The sequence below is a fragment of the Dreissena polymorpha genome, chromosome 3 (assembly GCF_020536995.1).
Source record: "Dreissena polymorpha isolate Duluth1 chromosome 3, UMN_Dpol_1.0, whole genome shotgun sequence".
In the NCBI taxonomy this organism is placed as follows: Eukaryota; Metazoa; Mollusca; class Bivalvia; order Myida; family Dreissenidae; genus Dreissena; species Dreissena polymorpha.
The window spans coordinates 16,076,899-16,099,747 of NC_068357.1; the positions used below are offsets into that span (position 1 = coordinate 16,076,899).

The 22,849-nt window shown below is 36.3% G+C and overlaps 1 long non-coding RNA gene across 5 annotated transcripts in view; it reads left to right on the top strand.

Moving 5' to 3' along the window:
- Nucleotides 1-22,025, top strand: part of LOC127873095 (uncharacterized) — a 59,900-nt gene extending 37,875 nt beyond the window's left edge. The window contains exons 3-7 of one of the 5 annotated variants that reach the window (XR_008045963.1): nucleotides 6,493-6,573; nucleotides 10,724-11,116; nucleotides 13,578-13,750; nucleotides 14,076-14,262; nucleotides 14,432-22,025. This is a non-coding gene — a long non-coding RNA (uncharacterized LOC127873095). Of the gene's footprint in view, nucleotides 1-6,175; nucleotides 6,289-6,492; nucleotides 6,574-10,723; nucleotides 11,117-13,577; nucleotides 13,751-14,075; nucleotides 14,263-14,431 lie in introns of those variants that run through there. The other 4 variants (XR_008045962.1, XR_008045961.1, XR_008045960.1 and 1 more) reach the window with 4 other exon arrangements.
- The last annotated feature ends 824 nt before the right edge of the window (nucleotides 22,026-22,849 follow it).

Here is a 22,849-nt window from a genome sequence, read left to right on the forward strand (position 1 = left end):
TTTCACACCTATTAAGTAGTTATGTAAAGGCGTGATCAACTATAAATCATTTCGCCGAACCGGTTTAACACCTACTATTTATAATCAATTCGCCGAACTGGTGTTTCGCCGAAACCTCCATAATTCTACTAGTATAAGGAACTGGAAAATGTCATTTTACTTTCGTTTTCAGTTGTAAATATGTTGTTTTTTGTAAATATTTTGGACATTTAGCATAAAAAGTGAATTACATTAAAAGAATTACACCTACGTTTTCAAAGACGAGTTCAATCCAAACATAAGTATTAGCATCGAGCTGAAATCGGTATTGTGTTGAAAAATTGTGTGTGGCGATAAATAGTCGATGGCCGACTTTGGTAAAAGGGAAGTAATAACTCAGCTCATTGACATTAAATAGTCAAAATCAAATATTTGTTTGCTAACAAATTCTTTCAAGTACTAGTCTATGCCAATATTTATATTACTTAAATAAGATAAATGGTAAAATCACAGAAAACCTTAGGCAATTTATACAAAATTCAGCGCAAGTTTAGCGACGTCATTTCGAATGAGTTTTCTCATAATGACGCTTGCCGAATTACAGTAGTACCAATCGTCTCAGAACACGACACAGTCAGTTATTATACATCTCCCTGGTCATTCTAGATGGTAACGTCACTACGTTATTGTCACTCTATAGACCGTTTCATAATCGATAAATTGACCGCCACCATATTGTCAGTCACGTGACTGTCCGCCATTACACTGCTGCTAACTGGTGCGAGACTGCGATTCCAAAAGCCAAAAACGTAGAGAATACCCGCTTAACCGTTGTCGGATAAATAAATTACTTAATGAATTAATGTGAGGCGATTATCACATTTTTGTTGTTTAAATGATTGTTTGAAGTTGAGATTGATTGTTACAAATAAAATGTTTAAAATGCTTTCGTGTATTTTTTTTTTAATATTTGTAATCAAGTGGTAATCATCGGCGAAAATTTGCCGGTTCAGTCGCTCATACTATGTCTTTGATTAGACTTGTTACTGTTAACGTTTCACAAACAATTCACGCATGTATTGTTGTGTTGATTTTAATAGCCGCAACATCAAGCAATTTATATTTTAATTAATACTTATTAAAGATTCTCGCGCAATTAATTACCGCTAATTGTTTGTAATTGGTCTCATGTGGTAAAAATCTACATTCCAAAATCATAACATATTATATTAAGTATGATATTTTTGATACGCCTTCCTTTATTTTTCTTGTTCTAACTGATATCAAAGATAAAAAATTGTGGTTTGGATTTATATTTAATTTTTTTTAGATGGAATGTTGTCACGTGAAAAAAACGAGCTTTTTATCATGATAGAGTGATATTGATCTTGACGATATTTTATGTGATTATTCGGAAGATGAAGAGAATGTGATCTATGTGATATATCAATATTTTCATCTGTGAATCATTTAACAGCTATAAAGCGTATTTTATAGGTCTTTGAAGTAACGCAAAACATATGGATAACGACACCAAATGTTTAGTCAATTAATCCACACAAAAAAAAACTCCGAAAAAAAACACCTAAATAATATTTCAAAAATATATTATTAAGCCCCAAACGTATTTATTAATACATTTATTTGCAACTTTAAAAACGCGGCATAAGCATCAAATTAAAGATTATCTGAAGACTGAAAGGCCGACAATTTGACACAACAAAGAGCTCTATGCATAAGCCGTAATATTTTTTGCAGAAAAGCTTCAATAAATTACAATAGTAATACATCTAATTATAAAAATATAATTATGAATGGCATGAGTACGTTAGTGTGATAAACACGTGAGTAATAGAAAGTATAAGGGGTGCATTGAAAATAAACGTACTACAAAGCCCTATTAAAAGCGAAGTGCATGACAGTATTAACATGTAATTTTAATTTGATGGGTTTTGTACAGAGAATGACGCTATTGAGGAATATTAACATACAACTGAAAAACACAACTTTACATGATGCAATTTGAACTGTGTATTCATGTATATTGAAAACTCGTTACTAGTGAGTATGAGTGGCAAATATCTAACATTTTAACACACATATATCTATATTAATATTTTTTTTAAACATTATTTACCCCCGTTCGTGTCAAATGTAATTTCTTGTTTTATGATGTCGTTCGTGCATTGCCGTAACATTAAATCTTCATACGAAATGACGTAGTTTTAATTAACCGATACCCGCTAAATACGCTAAATGTTATGTTTTTAGGTAAATTTTATAATTATCAAATTCTTTTTTTCATAAATTAAACCAGGGATTAAACGGGCTAGTATCTTTACGGTGTACAATTTCTGATATTCTATATTGGACATAACTTTTAATTTGTACAATATGTAACATATCTAATGAACGCAACTGTTAAGTATGTCGGAGGTAAAATATTAAACCAAATGACTGCTTAATACTACCAGAAAGAGAAGACATGGTGGCATCATCAATTGTGTTTAATGACCCGACTGTCATCTGCCACCCAGTGTGGTTTATGACACCCCGGGATGACGCCATGTTGTTAGTTAAGTCTGGATAATATCTGATCAAAACGAGATAATCGGATTATGCAGAACAAACGGACAATTCAACACTGGAATGCAAAGGATTACGCGATTTTAAGATTGATGCATATAATCAAATGATAAATATTGCATTTAGTTTAATTAAATGTTTTTTTTTAATGTGTCAACGTGTTTATTTTCCTAGACAAATACCTAAAAAAATGCACGTTTTTCAAACATTTTTCTGTTATAACACTAACTTAACATCTCCTCTAGCAGAAAAACTTTATTTCAAACAATTTGCATGACAAACAAACAAGTTTTACAAAAAGAAAGAAATTCACCCGTTGAATAATCGGTGCTCTCTTATATATGTTACCGGTTGTTTGGCAGTAGTGTAATGGCGGACGCGGAGAGTATTCAGGGGAGATAATTGGGTAATTACTAAATTATGGAACGGTCTATACATAGATGGTGACGATTACGTAATTGTCTCCTCTATACTAAGACGCATCACATTCCCCTGGTTTGGGGAATTATGCTTCCGCCAAAGTAGTTCTGCGTAGGAATGAAAATGTTAATAATGAACGAAAAATCGTTTTTTATTGTGTGTTTAAAACTGAATGTTGTTTAAAGAAATGTTATTTAATTATGTTTCAATGTGAATTTGAATCTCTATTGAGACTGATAGCGATTATCAGTAGCACGATTACCTAACCTACTTTTGCTTTCACTTTTCACTCGTAAAAGAAGTGCTAGGGTAACTCGCCCTTGAGTCGATTTCGCCCTTGAGTCGAACATTTTTATCTATGTAATTTTCAAAGATCCGTTTTGTTTAGCATGATGTGTGACGTTATAACAAATACTTTACCCTTCATACTCAAAATAAATAAAATTTCGATATAAAATGTTATCAAATATTATCTCACGATGAATTTGGATTCGTTACAGTATTAATAACTTCTGGTCACGGAAAATTCAGAATTTTCAATTCTCGATTATCATTATACCATCGTCATTTTGGTAAGATACGCTTCACATCATTCATAAATGACTTTATATTGAAAACAAAACCTTATTCTATAAAAATGAAAGGTATTGTTCAGTTGTTCGCTTAGTTGTATAGGTTTTATAGTAAAACATGAATTACAACTCAATGAGCCCTTGAGGCGAACGCAATTCGCCCTTGTGGCGAACATGCGTTTATGTACTGGCAGAGGCCAACGGTTGAGAAATTAACAGCAAATTCATTCAAATTAACGTGACGCAATCTTTAAAGAATCCAATAGCTCACAAACAACAAGGATCGCATAATGTTTTATCTTTGTAATTCTTTACTTTTCTTTGTAACCCCCAGTGCTACAAATGGTTCCGTTGTTGTAAAGTTCGGATAGACACTACAAGTGACCATGTCATTTTTCCTCTTTTTATAACGTATTTTCGTCAACATGTTGACAAAGGAATAAGCTTAAAAAATCAACACAGGACTGTAACTGTGCAAATTACATTTTTATAATTATAGGGAAAGGATAACCAAATAAATACTAATTACAAATCTGTGTCCGTGTTAAGGGCGAATGTGTCCTACTCATGGGCGAATTCAGTTGGTATTGCTATTCAACTACTTTACAATGAAAATAAGCTGGGAATCAAATAATTATTTGTAAAATAGACTCCCTTGATATTATAGTTATAGCCCGCACAAGCTGAGTCCCGGCTTTGATTACAAAGCTTTGTATTATAGACTTATACCGTTAACCCGTCCGACTCAAGGGCGAGTTACCCTACCCACAATTCCTTTCGCGTTAGTACACGTCAGTAAAACCGGTGTGTATACAATGTCTTCCTGGTAATATAACGCTAGAATGTCAATGTCACATTTTAATGGAGGATACACAACACGAAATGAAGACACATTCTAGGCATACGTTATACAACTGAAACATTTACCTGTTCAATATAAAATCTTTTATTTAACTATTGTTCTGTATTTACCAACGTATGAGTGCGATTGTTATTACGATGTTTGCTCCATCTAAACTCCGCGAAATCAATACAGCCTAGTTCGTTTGAATCTTGTCAGAAAGTTTTTTAATCTGTCAATCACACGCCCAACTTGCAACAGACTTGTAAGTGGATGGATATTGTGAAAGCTTTGTTCGTCCGTCCTTACGTCCGTTTGTGCGTTTGTTCCGTTTGAACACATCTTTATCCGGAGCCATACCTCTGAAATGCTTTGGCCGATTCATTGAAACTTGGTAAAAGTGTATATGTACATGAGAAGGTGATGCCCGTCAAATGCAGTCGCAGTCCATTTGCAAATAATGTAGTTATGGACATTGTTGCTTTGAAAATAAGCTGTTTCTATAGCCACATCTTGGAACTGCTTGAGTTGATTTCATTGGGACTTGGTATGATTTTATATAAGAGGATAATTATCGTCAAATTGCGACGCAAAACATTTGTCGGTAAAGGAATTATGGCCCTTTTTGACTTGAAAATACCTTTTTTCTGTCTTGAGGTGCATCTTCAATAATATATGAGTCTCAACAATGAAACTTACTACAGTTGTTCTCAATCATCTGGGGCTGGGTCACATGCAAGACTCATAACCCTTAAGGCAAAGTAAAGGTGACACATTTAGGTTAAATATCACACATTTGATGACTTGTTCATATTTTAGCAATAACTAAACTACTCATTAAGGTATTATGCAATAACGTTATAAATATTCTCTCGTTTACATGTCTGCTTGTCACAGGCAAAGCGCATGTCTCTGGGGTCAAGGTCAATGCCACAATGAGGTCAAATGTTACAAATGTTCATAAAATTTGCTTAATTATGTTAGGGTTCTATCATACATCCACTGATGTTCATATGTCATGATGTAATTGTACATCGTCATCATGAAGTTAGACACACGCAAGACGCATGTTCCTTTGGCAGAGGTCAAGTATACACAAAATTCGATGCGCATCGCCTTTTAAAAGCAGAGTTATCACCGTTTTTCCCTAAAAAATAATTTGTTATAGGCTTTTTGGTAAATTAAATTTAAACTTGATGGCGAGTATATACGCGAATAGCTGAATGCGGTACAACAATTGTCATTACAAACCATTTTTAAATAACATCACCTTTTAATAGAATTCCTTTCTTACTTAGCTTTTTTCAGAATGCGTTTATAAGTTTCATCCAAGTTTTATTTAAGTGTATCAATGATTATTTATGTAAGTAGTTGTGTAAAGTTTCGTTTTGCAAGAAGAGTGAACCCATCCATAAACAAAATTTATTTGGCGGTGTATATCAATTCAGCGAATTTGCTTGTTAACTTTATAATATCACGTCATCTTAATTTTAATCAGACAATTTAATTGTTGTGAGGTTTGTTTGACTCTCCCACCGTATGACAGATCTCACAATCCCACTTCAGTTATTCGAATGAACAAAGAAACAAAAACGAAAGATAAAAAATCATGGAGTTCAATGTTGGTGGTTGGTATTTTCCGGTATACACGAACATGGAGTCAGCTTTCAATTTTGTTTGCGGCAATTGTTCTTGTTAAGAGGTCCATCCATGGTAACAATGGGGTTTCATGTGATGAAAGTGAAAGGACACGTTTAAGTTTCCTTGTGCCGCGAACCGTTGTTTGCATGAAGTCAGAACTGTGATATTATATGTATAATTTATAGAGGAATTTATCTATAAAATAATTTATTGTTTCCAAATCATACCATTGATCGCGGAGGTAAACAGGTATACTTGTAGCTATACGCATATGTTAGTATGCTAGAATCTATATGACATTGAACGCACATGGTTAAACAAGTTTATTTCCTTTAAAACAATAATACGTAGGTGCATATTAGAACTTATTGTTATTCTGTTACTTATATTTGTTCAATTTTTCGTAAAGTTATGTGTTATAGTGCATATGTCTATTTATTTCAAATAACACAGCGTGCTTTTGACACGACGGAGTAAAGGATTTGGAAATAAAGATGTGACGGAATCGAAGGCATTGCTTCCCAATGGTATAGGGTAAGAAATTATATGATATTTCCGAGGTTTACCTTTTTCATATTATCGAAGATGTTAATTGACAGTAAGTATGAAATATAAGTCTTAATATTTTGTTTGAATTTCCTTTTTTACGAGAAATCTTTCTTTTGTTTGTTCTTTTTTAATCAGATTGATGTCAGTTTAAGTAACACGTGTTAATTTCCAATACATTAATATATAAATTTAATTCAAATAAACATAAACATATTTTTATAGTTTAAAACGCATTGATACTTTTTCAGTGGACTTTTTATTTATTGATACCAACATACAATTAATAGCATTCACGTAATCAAATGATGATTATATTCTTATTCAATTTAGTCTTATTATAATTCCATTCTTAAAGAGATTCACTTAATAAGCACAATTAGGCTAGTTGATTGGTCCAACATGTATAAAGCTAGTTCATTGGTTCAAAATGTAGCATATCTTTTAAGAAGCTGTAGTAAATAATGCCATAGTTTGAGTTACACTATTCACATGTTCCACATAGGAAATGTTTATGTTTGCACTAATACCAACCCGACCCTAATTTGGGTATCGTCCCTAAGTCTCAATACAGTAGAAAATAATTTTTCTAAGCAAAGTGAACGAAAGTAAACAGTTTACCTAGATATCCTACCCTGGAGACATGGGTTTGTTGCTACGAGGTATACTTGAATCCCTTTTTATTATTGTTAAGGATTTGTATATCTTTTAGTGGTAATGCTTTGGATTTTGAGCGCTATATAAAAATGGACGTTTAGTTGTACAAAATCCTGTATATAATGATGAGTCCATTTAATACATCTCCAAAATAAAAATTTTAATAAGACACGTTTTGGTTAGGGCAACGTAATTTATTATGCCTATACTGTTTTGGACGTGTAAAGTGTCATGAGCATTTTTTTGTAATGTCAATTAAAAAAGTTTGTAGTGTTGCTGGGGTTGTCTCTTCAATGCATATTCTTACGATCGAAATAAGAGTCAAGCAAAGAAGATGATTTTTGACCATTGTATGTCCCTGGTAAATGTTCGTTCTCATGGTATGTTGGCTTGTAAATTCAAGCCAACATTTTCGAAAAGAAGTGTGTAATGCTTGCATGAACTTGGCACATAATTTCGATCTTAATGTCTACTTGTATGTTGATAATACATAGAACAAACAATGAAACTCCAGAAACTCTGTCAGGAGAGAAAGTATTGTCCTTCTCAACTAAGTTTATTACAGAACATCTACACAATAAACGTACAATCATTGAAAATGGGATCACATCTCGGAACGGTCAATTCAAAGATATGTGTGTGTGTGTGGGGGGGGGGTGATTTAAACCGGTTTAATGGCTAGACGAACGTCACACTTACACCAGAATTAATCACAAACCAGTTCGCGTTAATACCTAATCAATCCAAATCGGAATAAATAGTGATTCTACGTGATGATGCGTCACCGGTCTTTATTTATAATCTTCATAAAAGAACCAACGCAATATTCAAAAGTATTAACTTGAAAATGAAAATGTGATTCACGAGATTTATATCATTTTTCAGATTTCGCTTTTAACACGCTATGTTCTTAAGTTAATTAAAACATTTAATGAAAAAGTCATATTGGTAAGGTGTATTTGCACATTTAAAAACGTGTTGAATTCATAAATAAAATTAATTCCTGTTGGAAGTTCTGACGAACTATAAAATACAGAAAATTTATGTACGTATCATTTGATGCCACTGGTGGCCACCAAAGTATCAGAGGCAGTTCATGCCAAGGTTATAGATGGTATAAACAGTAAAAGCCGATTATTACGCTACGGTTAGTATTTGAGTTAACACGAGTACCGTAATAACTCTTTTATTTTTCGAACCACTTTACAATTTCGGACACCCTCTTTTAAGCCAAAATAATTATTTTACGTTACTCTTAATTTTCGGACATGCGGGTATTCGTCAATCATCAATGCCTCTAAATTTTCGGACAGTATATTTTACCAATATAATAATACCATACCATTATTTTGTAATATAATCTTTCTTTATGGTTTGCAATGAAAGCATAGTGTTGGAGTTGGATGAAGATTATTTAACATGTCTAACTAAATGATATGTTCGTAAATCCTGCGGAAAAGATCCCTTGTAAATGCAATGAGGGGGAAAGGCCCGCATTGGATCTTGTTTGCGTTATCCTTCACTACGATAACGCTTCTGCACATAGTGAAAGTTCCACTTTTTGATATTAGCCTCATGCAATCTGAATTGCTGAAGTTCATCCGAACACTTCTCATTTGTCTCCGATGGATGTCAGAACATTTTTCAAGGGTGTTCTTCGTGGTTTCCAATCTGTAGACTATCTAACATTGGCAACTAGACGAATTCTGTCTCAAATGGAGAAAAACATGTTGAGAGGGTCATAGCATTTAAGTATTAAAGGGGCCGTACACCAGATTTGGCATGTATTGAAGCATGTCATTAAATGCTTTATATTGATACATTTAAACATTTGACCTAAATATCTTCAGTAAAAAAAACAAGAATACAAATTAAAAAAGTAAAAAAGTAACCCTCAACAGGGCTCGAACCACTGACCCCTGGAGTGCTGGAGTAAAAAGTCTCCCGCCTAGACCACTCGACCATCCATGCTCATGCTTAGAGCTGATGTATTTTTTTTACCTATATAAGCAATCCTCGTAGTTTCCCAAAATATAACTACAACAGAACTTTCCAAAGTATTCAATCGTTTCGCGTCGCACAACGCTTCATAATTTTCAGGTATTCACATCGTCAAAAGATGCATATAATGGATATTTTAGAGCATGGTAAATGGTCAGTATTACTATTTCCTCAAAAATATCATAACAAAAACGAAAATTTGCGAATCTGAAACAACTTTTTTTAATTTTGTCAATTTACCAAAATGTTAGACGGCCCCTTTAATTGGGTATACATTCACCCGAACGTACGACGATTGCTCGATCGAAAATAACCAAAAGATTTTTTTATAATATTTAATGATAGATTTATGTGCCTGTGTGTGCAGTAAGTTAGTCTTAACCTTATGTACAATACATCTGGGGGCTGAACAATCAACCTCAGTAGTTATAAACTGATGTTGTATTACCAATAGAGTTGTGAAATTAATTTTTATAATACTTTTATTTTATTTTTAAAGATATTTCTTCGGCATTTGTCTTAATAAATAAATGTGTACGTCGGACTCGAAAAAATACAAGCACTTGGGTAATACACATAGGTACCGGTAAACAGTTTATTGCCGTATAAACAGTTGGTCATCGTGGTATACGTTTGTCTAGAATTTCGACTGCATAACCATGTAATTAGTGGACGGAATTATCGGCTAACACTCTATCATGTCATTTCTCATATTTACACATTTGCTAAAATATAATCAGTACATATTAAGCATCGGGCAAACATGGACGGATCTTCTACAGCGCTTTTGCATTTGTGCGCTTGCGAATTTATTGTAGTATAACGAAATTGTAATCATTCAAATAAAAAAAAAAACAAGTTTAGAAAAGCAAACCAGAAAATTGTTACAAAAACGCACATCGAGTAAGTTGCTAGCATATCATTTAAAATGAAGAAGAAATATTGACAAAGCAAACATTATCAAGTGTCTGCTTCTCTGAAAATTCGTTTCATCTCTTAAACTATAGTAAATGAATAAATGTGTAATCTTCGTGATACTTAATTAAGATAAAAAATGTATGAGTTAAAGCAAAATGTACAATGGTATCTTATTATAAATCAAACATTTAAAATGAAATGGTCATACTAATGTGTTTTGCTTTTAAACACATTTAAAAGTAAGGCCATACAAAATATGCATAAATATTGACTTAATTAGAATTTCAAAGCAACATTATGTATTCAACTGTTTTTACATTATTTTTTTTTTAATGTTTTTCCTTAATTGCATGTTCGCAGTTTGCAAAAGTATCTCAGTCACAAAATAGCGGTTAATTTACCAGTTAAAACATTTCCTGTGATACAGTAACTGGTTTACCAGTACAAGATGCACATACCTATGCCATTAACAGTATAATTGACTTGCGTTGCTCTTGCATAATAACAGTTAACTGAATTTTACCATGCATATCTAATATAATCTTTCCCCGTCTGAACATAGGCCTCCGACCAGCTCGCTCCAGTCGCCTCGTGTATTGCTGATGCGTGTTCTGAAGTCTGCCTCCGTTCCTGCATTTTTGTCCAGGATGCTGCCGATATTAAGCTTTTCTCTATCTTCCAACGCCCCGTATTGGGCTGTGATGTGTGTGCCGTTGAATTCGTTGCTATAAAACACATTGCTTGTCCATCTATTGATGAACAGACTAATGCACTTGAGATGGCCGCAACGATCTTGGTCTGTTTTCATTTGTTTTTGGGCGTGAGAGAGAAAAGCCAGATCGTCGGCAATGTCGAGGTCACCCAACTGCTTCCAAAGCATTTGACAGGATTCCGTTTTGCATCTGGTCGGTCAGTTTCTTCGTGACCCAGTCTATGGTCAGCAGGAACAGGAAAGGTGAGAATAAGAAGCTTTGCCTCACTCCGATTCTTACTTCGGAAGCGTTGTTGAGCTGTCTACCGTGAACGATTCTGCAGGTCATATGTTCATAAGATTTCCTGGTGATGTTGGTGACCTTTTCTGGAACTCCGTCGTGTCACAATAGTCTCCCGAGGGATTGCCGGTTAACGTTGTCGAATGCCGTCTCATATTTGACACAATTGATGCATAGTGGTAGAGTTCTACGCCAGGGATTGTTTTCATGCAAATTTCAGATTAAAGCTTTGTTTCAAAACAGGTTTTATGCAAATTTATCCGATATGGTTTGAATATTTTTGGAGTCTAAATATTCAAGTTGACCATTTCTTTCATTTTTAATGTGAAGCATTTTAATTATGTGAGAAATATATTTCGTTAAAATGAAATTTTACCTAGTCCAGACTTAATATTACGTTTTTTGTGATGTCGCTCTTTTTTAAGACAAAAACTTCGTCGATGAAAATGTATTCATTACTTCGCTAACAGTATTTTCTTGTTAAAAATAATAATTGATCATTTTCTTAAACAATATGGGCTCTTTTTCATTTAACCGTATTGCCAATTATCATACGATTCCATTTCTAGTTACAGAAAATATATTGTAATATGTAGTCTTATGGGAACTAACTTATGTGCTCTTAAAGTTGAACGTTCAACAAGTTATCTTCCTTTTCAATAAAATGTACGTGTATTTAAGACATATCTTATGATACGATATTTTGCAATAGATTGGTATTCATCAAACAATGTATAGACTGAAGACAATATTTAAACAATATATTGACTGATATACTACGACGTATATATATTACGAATATCGAATGAAGATTTCTTAAAACCAGTCAAACACAAAGGGTGTCTGTACTATGCTAGACCGGTTTTCCATGCATATAGGATCTGACACGAGTTGTTATTTGAAGTTTCAAATTTCGTTTACAAGTTTAATAAATAATGGAATGAAACGGAAACGAATTTAAGATCTTTTTTATCACAATATTCACGTAAACGTCATGATAAAGCCCGAACGTTGCTTTCATTACACGGAGTTGCAATGTTTTATCAGCGAAATAACGTATTGCAATTGGTCAGTCAAACAAAAAGTAGCCAATGAACACGCTAAAAAAAGTTAATTAAACATGTGTAAGATAAAAATATTTATAATGGAAAATTAAACAGGAACCAAATCGTAGCGTGCGATAAATGGCCTTTATGGCGTTTGAACGAATATAAGTACATGACAACGTATATGTATTCGACGCTTTCACATAAATTTGACAATCACATTTAAATTAGCGTGCGCTGGCGGCTAGGAAAGTCTACAACGATATGGCCGCGGTGAAAAGGGTGCGAACAAAGTGTGTCATGTCGACAAATGTTTGTGTTGGTCTAAAGCATGGCTTTTCATGTCTGTTTTCTACTTAAAAGTGGTAAATGACTATAAAACACAATTTTCTTCATTATTTCAATGATATATCCGTAAATGGAATAAAGACATGGTTTGTGTCTTTTGTTTGTTTGGAAAACCCATATTAAAGGGGCCTTTTCACAGATTTTGGCATTTTTTTAACTTATTCATTTAATGCTTTATATCGATAAATGTAAACATTGGATCGTAAAAGCTCCAGTAAAAAATCAAGAATAAAACTAAAAAAAGGAAAAGAACATTGCCCGGACCAGGTTTCGATCCAGTGACCCCTGGAGTCCTGCCAGAGTCCTGAAGTAAAAACGTAGCCTACTGAGCTATTACGCCAAGTACACATACTTGATGTATTTTATACCTTATATAAGCAATCTTCGTAGTTTCACAAAATTTAACGACAAAAACAGAACTCTCCAAATTATTCAATCGTTTCGCGTTGCAACGCTTTATAATTTTTAGGTTTTAAAATCGTCAAAAGATGCATATAATGGCTATATTAGACCATGGTAAATGTTCAGTATTACTGTTTCCTCACAAATATCATAACTAAAACGAAAATTTGCGAATCTGAAACAACTTTTTTCAATTTTGTCAATTTACCAAAGCGTGAAAAGATCCCTTTAATGAACTTTTGTTTAAAAACTGAAACAGTTAACTAGCGACATCTGATTTTCAATGAACGAGCATTTTTTTTCGAGCAACACTACATTATGAATTTTATTAAGCGTCATTCATTATCTCAGCGAGACCGTTCCAGAAAAAAAGTATCGCGCCTTTTTGTTAATTATTTGTATTTTCCGGATCTCCGCATCTTTGAAAAGAAAAAAACACGAGAACTTATTCGTAGGTACAAACAAAGCTGACCCATTTTATGAACTAATGGTAATTAATAGAGGTTGATACAGTGTGTGGTTTTACGTGGATAAGCGCTTGGTGTGTACCCACAGTCCGTGATTATTTTCAATATTTATATCATTCCGGAGTAAGTATATTTGATAAAAATTCGAGTATTTTTTTCAGAAAGCCTACACGATGGCAACACAGGCTACATCCAAGACATCTGTCCATTCCGCCGCTCCCCTGCTGCTAAGTCGTTGCATTTCCGGTGTGACCTGATAGTCAGCGGTCCCTCGTACTGAACAGGGCTTGATGACACCCACTTCCGACCTGCGAGCATGTTCATCGAATAAAAAGTAAGTATGAAGTAAAAACTTACCAAAGAATATGCATAAATGAAGCCGAAACGCGCGCGTGTGCGTGTTCGTGTTTCAATGTAACATACCTTTCAAATATGTAAGAAACACTATCATCATAATTATCACCACCATTACACCTATCATCATCATCTTCTTCTTCTTTACCATAATTTTCTTGTTCATGGTCATCATCATTGTCATTGTCATCATCGAATCAGTATCAACATTATCATCTCTAATGAATTGATCCGAACCAATCTTATGTTACAAATGATTGCAGAGCATTGATAATTATAAACTACTAACCCCATGGCTCTTACAGACGGCAACGTTTATGCAAGCAATTCCAAAGACGCCAACGCTGCCATAGACTTGAACGATCCCAAAGACCCCAACGCTTCCATAGACTTCAACAATTCCAAAGACGTCAACGCTTCCATAGACTTCAACAATTCCAAAGACGTCGAGGATTACACTGCCTTCAAGATAAAAGAAACGTAACCGCCTATGTACGTATACTATAATTTGCCGGAGGAATTATGTAGCGGCTTTAAATCTGTTTCCATAGAATAATATTTAAATTATAAAGTGATGTATATTTATTCAACATGTTAGGATGTACAACAAAATTGAAAAATCATAAACACATTTTGATTGTGTTTTCGTTTTTATTTCAAGATAAACTCAAGATGCACTGATGTTTCCATCGCAAACAGACACACCATCGGAACTGTGCGATCACGTGTCATGTGATGAATCATCGGAACTGTAAGATCCATGTCATGTAATGTACCATCGAAACTGTGCGATCACGTGTCATGTGATGTACCATCAGAACTGTGCGATCCATGTCATGTGATGTACCATCGTAACTGTGCGATCACGTGTCATGTGATGTACCATCGGAACTGTGATATCCATGCCATGTGATGTACCATCGTAACTGTGCGATCACGTGTCATTTGATGTACCATCGGAACTGTGCGATCAATGCCATGTGATGTACCATTGGAACTGTGAGATCCCATGTCATGTGATGTACCATCGGAACTGTGCGATCCATGTCATGTGATGTACCATCGGAGCTGTGAGATCCCATGTCATGTGATGTACCATCGGAACTGTGCAAACCATTTCATGTGCTGTACCATCGGAACTGTGCGATCACGTGTCATGAGATATACCATCGAACCTGTGGGATCCCCTGTCATGTGATGTACCATCGGAACTGTGCGATCAGGTGTCATATGACGTACCATCGGAACTGTGAGATCCATGTCATGTGATGTACCATCGGAACTGATATCCCATGTCATGTGATGTACCATCGGAACTCTGCGATCCATGTGATGTACCATCGTAACTGTGCAATCACGTGTCATGTGATGTACCATCGGAACTGTGCGATCCATGTCATGTGATGTACCATCGGCATTGTGAGATCCCATGTCATGTGATGTACCATCGGAACTGTGCAATCCATGTCATGTACCTTCGGAACTGTGAGATCCATGGCATGTGATGTACCATCGGAGCTGTGAAATCCCATGTCATGTGATGTACCATCGGAACTGTGCAATCCATGTCATGTGATGTACCATCGGAACTGTGCGATCACGTGTCAAGTGATGTACCATCGAACTTTTGAGATCCCCTGTCCTGTGATGTACCATCGGAACTGTGCGAACAGGTGTCATGTGACATACCATCGGAACTGTGAGATCCATGTCATGTGATGTACCATCGGAACTGTGATAATCCTAGTCATGTGATGTACCATCGGAACTGTGCGATCCATGTGATGTACCATCGTAACTGTGCGATCACGTGTCATGTGATGTACCATCGGAACTGTGCGATCAATGTCATGGGATTTACCATCGAAACTGTGATATCCCATGTCATGTGATGTACCATCGGAATGTGCGATCACGTGTCATGTGATGTACCATCGGAAATGTGCGATCACTTGTCATGTGATGAACGATCGAAACTGTGAGATCCTATTATGCGACCTATGTCATGTGATGTACCATCGGAGCTATGCGATCAGGTGTCATGTGATGTACCATCGGAACTGTGAGATTCATGTCTTGTGATGTACCATCGGAACTGTGCAATCACGTGTCATGTGATGTATCATTGGAACTGTGAGATCCCATGACATGTGATATACCATCGGAACTGTGCGATCATGTGATGTACCATCAGAACTGTGAGATCCGTGTCATGTAATGGACCATCGGAACTGTGCGATCACGTGTCATGTGATGTACCATCGGAACGGATCCCATGTCATGCGATGTACCATCGGGGCTGTTAGATAACGTGACGTTTGATGTACCATCGGAACTGTGAGATCCATGTCATGTGATGTACCATCGGATCTGTGAGATACCGTATATTGTGATGTATCTTCTACATTACTGCTATCACTGGTCATGTGATGCTTCGTCGACAAAACTTCCACCATGTCATTGGAACACAGAGACCACACGTTATTGAATGCATCTACGTCATCACACCTATCACGTGTAATGTGACGTACCATTGCCAACACTGCTATCACCTGCCATGAGACTTACCATCGACTACGCCGCCTATCTCGTGCCGTGCGACGTGCATAGAGCCCATATTATTGGGAATAACAAACTCATGCAAATAACATAAATATTTATTTTTCAAATAGTTTTCGAACTTCGGTGAGTCAAATAGCGCATAGTTCGATTTAACAATTTCTGATTTGATATAATTTAATATAAAATTTTGTCGTCTAAATTCTAAATGTCGTTTTTTAATTCTTGATTTTATATTTATTTAAAATGTACAAATTCTTTCTAAAAATTACACGACTCACCGAAGCTCGAGCTTGTATTCGCTTATTAATTGAAAATTGTATTTATCTAATTACATTTGGCAAAATATGCAAACATCGTGCACATATCCCGTGGTCTATGATCAAACTATTTACAACAAATGCAACAGCCATATGCCAGACAACACAACTGGTAAAAAGGCAGGTTTGTTTAAAGATTTAGGTTAGATTCACTTTCTGAATCCGATTGATTTAACAATATCGCATTTAAAATATTCAAACGGATAAAGGATATTTTGACGGATAACTTTTTAATGAAAAGTGAATTCGTTGTACAAGGAGTGGACATTGAATCGTGCACGTGTTGGTGTGTTTGACGTCAGAAACCACGCGGTGTGTGCACTTCGGTTCTCTGGTAGTTTTATTGAAATATCGGTAAGCTTAATAATAAACGGTCGCTCTTTACTCGAGCGGCGAACCGCGCGGAACTGAAAGACGGTTCCGCTAGCCTCGATTCCCACATATCTACAGAATAACGGCCCGGTGTTTGCTTTCTGAATCCCATTAAGCCGTGTGTCTTGTGTTTTGCTTATTGCATCCCAAAGAGCACTTTTGCAGGCAGTTGAAGAACCCAGATTGATTCAAGTGTAGTGCGGGTGATTGGTAATTAAAAAATGTTGGTGAGATTTAACTAATTTGCAGATTGCATCAACAAGTTCTGTGTCTGAATTCATTTGGGGATCAAACGGGGTCTATGAGTAATTCTTCATGTTAGGGGCTCATATTTATACAGATCTTGTACAATTTTATCACCATACAAATAACTCCTTTGTCAGGCTTGTTTATAAAATAATAAATGCGTTTGAATTCTCTCTTTCAAACAAAAGAATATAATGCTTCAAAGATAAAGCACTCGTGAAACCTTAAGCATATAATAACACCTAGTGTTCTTTCCCTTTGATGAAAATTTTAAACAAACTGACGCCGTGTGTTTTTAATTGTCCATATATGGTATAATATATAGTGTGTCAGGGGAAATGTCGGCATGTGTATGAGGAAATTGTTTACTAAGGGATAGAATCCTGTCAACGGGATGCTAATTCAAGAAAAGAAATATTTGAAACAGTTTACAGAGAAATTTCTCGAGCTGACAAAGCGGTTATCTTAAATACTTATTTAACATACTTTAAATTACAACTTCAGTGCGGTGAGAAAACCCTTTTGAAGTTCGGCCGGTAATTTAATCGCTACCCAAGATAAAGTGTGCTCTCCCAGGCTTTATATCTTCCTGGTCGCATAAGTGCAATGGCATTGAACATGAGCCAGATCCTATAAATAATTTTAAATACCAAAACTGCTGGGTCGCACTATTGAAATTCGATGTAAAGATAATGCAAATAAATCATATTTGCGTCAATCTTGGGTTACAATTTCTGCACAGTTAAGCAAACACAAAAGATTAGTAAATACATGAACAAATCTGTATACCAGGCATCTGAAGACGCAATACTTAACTTGTATTATTTAAATTGGAAGCATGTTTTATAATTTTTATCTGCGCGTGGGAATTGATTTAAACAAATGCGCAATAAGTCTGAGCACTAAAAATGAACGTTTAAGCAGTAAGAGCAAAGAATCATACATGCAAATAAATTGTAATCAGATGGCCATAAAGATGTGGCTAGGATTTTAAAAATCTTACACTGGTTTCAATATTACCTTTTTATAAAATATTGCCTTAATAGTACTGTTTGTCAAGGGCGCGAAAGTGTGCACACAAGTGTCATAGTATGTGACCTTGCTCTGATAACCACATTCTGTAAGATCGGTATTGTTCGGGTATTGTCAATGTGTTTTGTGAGTCTCATTTTCTAATGTAGTGGGTATAATCAATTGGCTATGTGGGTTTGGGTTCTGATATCGTGTGTATAATCACGGATTCTGTCGATTTTTGGTTCTGATACAAAGGGTATAGTCAGAGGGCTCTGTGGGTCTCGGGCTTTTATAAAAATGGTATTGTCACCGGGTTGTATGGGTCTCCTTTTCTGATGTAAAGGGTACAGTCAGTGGGTTATATGGTTCTAGGTTTCTGATATAAAGGGCATAGTCAGCGGATTATGTGTGTCTCGGGTTCATAAGGATATAGTCACTGGTGTTTTTGGATCTTGGGTTCTAATATAGGGGGCAAAGTCACCTAGCTCTGTAGGTCTTGAGTATTTATATAGAGGGTTTAGTCCCAAGGGTTCTGTGGGTATCGGGTACTGGTAAGGTGGATTAAGCAACCGCCCTCCCTATGTCTCGGGTTCTGATAAAGTATATGTACTCACCATGTTTTGTGGGTATCGAATCTGAGAAAGTGCGTATACTCGCCTGCTTATGTGGGCCTCGGTTCCTTACATAGTGGCTCAAGTCACCGCTTAAAATGTCTTTGGGTCTATGGTTCTGATATAATTGTTATAGTCCCCGCGTTCTGTGGATCTCGGGTTCTAATGTGGGCTGACTCACCACACTGGTGGGTCGCGAGGTCCGATTAAGTGTGTATAGAAACCACTTTCTGTGGGTTTTTGGGTATATGCAATGTATGGTACCTGGTTTTGATAAAGCTATTATGAACAAGACATGTGTCAATAGGGCACAGATGGCCCCTCATTCCACTTTTGTCTCAAATCTCCATGCCTTTTACTTAGTATAAATAGAAGCTCTCCTTTGGATTGTATCCCTTTAACAATATTAATTCCCTTGTCGAAAATAGACAGTGTACCAGCCAAATAACTAGTCACCCAATTTTAATAAGGGGCATATGTACTGTCTAATGCGATTGTACATGTAAAGTATCAAGCCGATCGGTCAATGCGTTGACGAGCTAGTGATCGGAAACGATTTACACACTAATTGTGACTGTGACCTTTGACCTAGTGAACCCAATTTCAATAGAGGTCATCTACTGGCCGATTGGTGAATCAGTTGACGAGTTATTAATCGGAAACGATTTCACACTTTGAGTGACTGTGACCGAGTGACCCAATTTTGATAGGGTCATCTACTGTCCAACGCCAATGCACATGTAGCCAATTGGTCCATCCGTTCACAAGTTATTGGTCGGAAACAATTATAATTCTAAGTGTGACCTTAACCTTTGACTGGGTGACCCCAATTTCAATAGGGACCATCTGCTGGCAAAGCCCAATGCACATGGAAAGTATCAAGCCAATTGGACAATCCGTTCACAAGTTATTGATCGGAAACGAACTGATCTACCGACAGGCCGACCGACATACAACAAAACAATATACCCCCTCTTCTTCGTCTTCTTCGAAGGTGCATAAAACACCGTATAATGGTATCGGGTTCCGACAAAGCGAGTATTGATACAACAGTCTGTGAGTTTCGGGTTCTGATATTGTTTGTTTTGTCACCATTGTCTGTTTCCAATATAGCGGGTACGTGGGTTTCATCTTATGAAATAGCGGGTATATACGCACTCCGGGATGATGGTCTCGAGATCTGACATAGTAGGTATGAACATAACGATATATATATATGCCTCGTGTTCTTATTTAGTTTGTCAAAGGTTATAATTTACACAAAGAAAATTACAAATGCTACCATAACACAAAAACAAGAACTGTTTGTAAAACATGCATGCCCCCCATATGGGCTGTCAGTTGTAGTGGCAGCCATTTTGTGAATACGTTTTTTGGCACTGTTACCTTGACCTTTGACCTAGTGACCTGAAAATCAACAGGGGTCATCTGCGAGTCATGATCAATGTACCTATGAAGTTTCATGATCCTAGGCGTAAGCTTTCGTGAGTTATCATCCGGAAACCATTTTACTGTGTCAAGTCACCGTGACCTTTGACCTAGTGACCTGAAAGTCAATAGGGGTCATCTGCGAGTAATGATCAATGTACCTATGAAGCTTCATGATCCTAGGCGTAAGCGTTCTTGAGTTATCATCCGGAAACCATTTTTCTAAGTTGAGTCACCGTGACCTTGACCTTTGACCTATTGACCTGAAAATAATTAGGGGGCATTTGCGAGTCATGATCAATGTACCTATGAAATTTCATGATCATAGGCATAAGCGTTCTTGAGTTATCATCCGGAAACCATTGTACTATTTCGGGTCACCGTGACCTTGACCGTGTGACCTGAAAATCAATAGGGTTCATCTGCGAGTCATGATCAATGTACGTATGAAGTTTCATGATCCAAGGCATAAGCGTTCTTGAGTTATCATCCGGAAATCATTTTTACTATTCCGGGTCACCGTGACCTTGACCTTTGACCTAGTGACCTGAAAATCAATAGGGGTCATCTGCGAGTCATGATCAATGTATCTATGAAGTTTCATGATCCTAGGCATAAGCGTTCTTGAGTTACCATCCGGCAACCATTTTACTATTTCGGGTCACCGTGACCTTTGACCAAGTGACCTGAAAATCAATAGGGGTCATCTGCGGGCCATAATCAATGTACCTATGTAGTTTCATGATCCTAGGCATAAGCGTTCTTGAGTTATCATCCGGAAACCATTTTACTATTTCGGGTCACCGTGACCTTTGACCTATAGACCTATTGACCTCAAAAGCAATAGGGGTCATCTGCAAGTCATAATCAATGTACCTATGAAGTTTCATGATCCTAGGCCTAAGCGTTCTTCAGTTATCATCCGGAAACCATTTTTCTAAGTTGAGTCACCGTGACCTTGACCTTTGACCTATTGACCTGAAAATAATTAGGGGGCATTTGCGAGTCATGATCAATGTTCCTATGAAATTTCATGATCATAGGCATAAGCGTTATTGAGTTATCATCCGGAAACCATTGTACTATTTCGGGTCACCGTGACCTTGACCTAGTGACCTGAAAATCAATAGGGTTCATCTGCGAGTCATGATCAATGTACCTATGAAGTTTCATGATCCAAGGCATAAGCGTTCTTGAGTTATTATCCGGAAATCATTTTTACTATTCCGGGTCACCGTGACCTTGACCTTTGACCTAGTGACCTGAAAATCAATAGGGTCATCTGCGAGTCATGATCAATGTATCTATGAAGTTTCATGATCATAGGCATAAGCGTTCTTGAGTTATCATCCGGAAACCATTTTACTATTTCGGGTCACCGTGACCTTTGACCAAGTGACCTGAAAATCAATAGGGGTCATCTGCGGGTCATAATCAATGTACCTATGAAGTTTCATGATCCTAGGCATAAGCGTTCTTGAGTTATCATCCGGAAACCATTTTACTATTTCGGGTCACCGTGACCTTTGACCTTTTGACCTCAAAAGCAATAGGGGTCATCTGCGAGTCATGATCAATGTACCTATGAAGTTTCATGATCCTAGGCCTAAGCGTTCTTGAGTTATCATCCGGAAACCATCTGGTGAACGGACGGACATACGGACGGACCGACATGAGCAAAACAATATACCCCCTCTTCTTCGAATGGGGGCATAAAAAACAAATGTGCTACATAAACATCGTCCCCTTACTCGATGAACCATACCAAATCATGATCGAAGCATATGCATGAGACAAAATCTGACAATATGTAAAGGTTTTCTCCCTTTAACAACAAACTACAGAATGAAAATAGTTTAAAGTGTTCGTATATGAGTGAGAAGGCTCAATAACGGAAGATAATGCTGTGACGGGGATAGTGTCAATGAATTTGGGATTAACAATTTGTAGCCCATGCAAATCACATTTACACCATAGTTTTGTTAATCGCAATGACAAATGTGACCTTTAATGAACACATTTGTGTAAGAGGCATGAATAAAACCAAAATAAATCGAAAACAATACTCCAGTTTAAATGTATCGATGTTTTGAGACGTTCCTTTTTAAATTTCGATCTTCAGACCACTAAAGACCGATGGTTAGCGTAATTTGTGACAATAGAAACTTCCTGATCGTCAAGAGCAGTTTTTATCGCGACGGGGATTTTGGTAAATAATACTTTAGATAGCTGTCTATTAAAGTATGTATGCTTGATGATAAGATGTCGCGGCAATTTATATCCTTCTTCAGTAACGAGAAACTTAGATAAAACACCTACGTATTGAATTTTGCGTGCAAGCAGTCACTTAAGATGTTTAAAAAGGGTGGATGGAGGAAGAAAATTAGCTAGTATATTTTCCGTGAAGATGCCTCTTATCAGTCGTTTAATCATTTACATGCTAACATGTAAACAATCTTTGTAAATATTAAAGAAATATCCGCCCGTTTTGCATTCTTTGCAATCAGTATGTGGCATGTTGCACTATCA